Here is a 3,046-nt window from a genome sequence, read left to right as displayed (position 1 = left end):
GGGCGTGGTGGCGGGTGCCTGTAGTCCCAGCTACATGGGGGGCTGAGGCAGGAGAATGGCGTGAACCGAGGAGGTGGAGCTTGCAGTGAGCCGAGATCCCGCCACTGCACTCCAGCCTGGGAGACAGAGCGAGACTCCATCTCAAGAAAACAGACAAACAAAACCTCAACAAAACCAGAAATTTGGAATAAGTAGATTCCTACCTTCATGGATGACTTTGAGGGGTTCCAGACTTTAGAGGGCATAAGTCACTGCAGATGTGGTGAAAATAGCAAGAGAACTAGAACTAGAATTAGAAGTGGAGGGCTGGGTGTGGTTGCTTGCACCAGTAATCCCAGCACTTTGGGAGGCTGAGGAGGAAGAGTCTCTTGAGACCAAGAGATTGAGACCAGCCCAGGCAACACAGTGAGACTCCCATCTCTACAAAAAAAAAAAAGTGAGCTAGGCATAGTGGCATGTACCTCTAGTCCGAGCTACTCAGGAGGCTGAGGTAGAAAGATCATTAGAGCCCAAGAGATGGAAGCTGCAGTGAACTATGACCACCACACTAGTGTACTCTAGGCTGAAAGATAGAGTGAGATACTGTCTCTTAAGAAACAAAAAATTGAAGCAAAGCCTAAAGATATTATTGAATGGCTGCAATCTCATGGTCAAACTTGAGTGAATGAAGAGTTCCTTCTTATGGATGAGCAAAGGAAGTGGTTTCTTCAGATAGAATGTACTCCTGGTAAAGATGCTGTGAACCAAGCTTGTCCAACCCACAGCCCATGGCCCAGGGGCCACATGTGGCCCAAGACGTCTTTGAATGCGGCCCAACTCAAATTTGTAAACTTTCTGAAAACGTGAGATATTTTTGCAATTTTTTAAAAAAGCTCATCAGCTATCATTAGTGTTAATGTATTTTATGTGTAACCCAAGACAATTCTTCCAGTGTGGCCAAGGGAAGCCAAAGGTTGGAGACCACACTTTAAACATTGTTGAAATGGCAACAAAGAATTTAGAATGTTGCATAAACTTAGCCGATAAAGCAGTGGCAGGATTTCAGAGGTTTGACTTCAAATTTTGAAAGACGTTCTAGTGTGAGTAAAGTGCTATCAAACAGCATTGTATGATACAGAGAAATCCTGAATGGAAGTAAGAGTCAATTGATGCAGCAAATTTCGTTGTTGTCTTATTTTTGAAAAAGGTCACAGCCACCCAAGCTTCAGTGACCACCACCCCTTATCAGTCAGCAGTCTTCAACATCGAGGCAAGACCCTCCACCAGCAAAAAGAATACGACTTACTGAAGGCTCAGATGATCATTACCATTTTTTAGTAATGAAGTATTTTTTTAAGTAAGGTATGTACATTGTTTTTTAGGCATAATACTGTTGCACAGTTAATAAATTACAGTGTAGTGTAAACATAACTCATGCACTGAGAAACCAAAAAATGTGTATGACTCACTTTATCATGATATTAACTTTATTAATGTGATCTTGCATTATCTCTGATGTATGCCTGTATGTCGAAATTCCATTCCTTTTAATGGCTGAATAATATTTCACTATGTATATATACACACACACCACATCGTGGTTATCCATTCCTCTCTTTATGTACTCTTGCATGGGTTCCACCTTTTGGCTGTTGTGGACATTATGAACATTGGTGTGTAGGTATCTAAGTCCCTACTTTCAATTTTTTTGGGAATATACCTAGCAGTGCAATCTCCAGCTCATAGCGTAGTGGTATGTTTAAATTTTTGAGGAACTTCCTGCATAATCTTGACTTTAGCTACAAATTTAACTACAGTTTACGTAGTGTTGTCAAACAGGACTTTGTACAATGATGTAATGTTCTGTAATTCTGCAGTGTTGAATATGGTAGCCACTAGCTACATGTGGCTAATGAGTATATGAAATATAGCTAGTGTGACCAGTGAACAGAATTTTAAAGTCCTATTTAATTTTAATTAATTTAAGTTCAAATTTAAATAGCCACACGTGGGCTATTGTATTGAACTGCATACGTCTATAAACTGAGGCTTTTTCTAATTCTGTATCTCCAGTTCGACCATTTTTTCTGAGTTTCAAATACATACTTCCAATATGCTTCCATGAACACTTTAATTCATGTGTCCCTTATTTCTTACATGAACCGTTGCTGCAGACTCCAGATTTATCTCCTAATGTGAAGTTGGCATCAAACTCCAGTCAACTCTACTGCCAAAATGATCTTGTCTACTTTGTCTAAGATACTTTAATTGGATCTGGGCTATCTACATGGGCAATGAGATCTTTCTAAACTTTCTAAAATGTAAATCCAACCAACTTTATCTCTCTGAGGCTCCCCATTACCTGAAGAATTAAAACCCAGTTCCTTATATTAGCCTACAAGTTCTCAGGTTATCTCTCTAGCCTCATTTCACTTCATTTTCCAACAGGCAACATTCACTCCAGCCATACTAATACCAAACTACCTGGAGCTCCTCCAATGCTCTCTCCTACTTCCATGTCTGATGTAGCTGTCACTCTACCTGAAAATGCTTGCCACCCCATGGGTCAAAGGCAAGTTACTACTCATCGTTTAGGATTGCTGAGGGACTGCCTCTGCTGTGACACCTCCTCAGGTCATTCCTCCCTACCCCATATTATTTACCTCTTCAGTAAATGTTTATTGAGCATCTACTTTGTGCAAGACCCTGATTTAGAAAGTATGGATATAAGTAAGAAGCAAATAGACTTAAGGGTGCCCTCATCAAACTTGAAGATACTGGCTAGCAAATATGGATTTATGATAATAATATATATTATAACATATAATAAGTACCATGATATGAGGCAGTTCACAGTGGTATCAAGACACTGCAGAAGAATATGTAGCCCAAGCTTAGAGGAAAGTCTAGGAAGGCTTCTTAGAGGAGGTAATGGTAGAAGAAAGAGTAGGAATTATTTGGGTAATATGGGATAAGAACAGGGAACATGGAATGCAAGACTTGGTGGAGGAGATGAAAGCCGTTCAGCAGGCCATCTTAAAAAAACCTTGTAAACAATTATCAAGAC

Source organism: Colobus angolensis, unplaced genomic scaffold (assembly GCF_000951035.1).
Source record: "Colobus angolensis palliatus isolate OR3802 unplaced genomic scaffold, Cang.pa_1.0 Scaffold6, whole genome shotgun sequence".
In the NCBI taxonomy this organism is placed as follows: Eukaryota; Metazoa; Chordata; class Mammalia; order Primates; family Cercopithecidae; genus Colobus; species Colobus angolensis.
The sequence above is the reverse complement of the archived record's forward strand: the minus strand, read 5'-3'. Positions refer to the sequence as shown.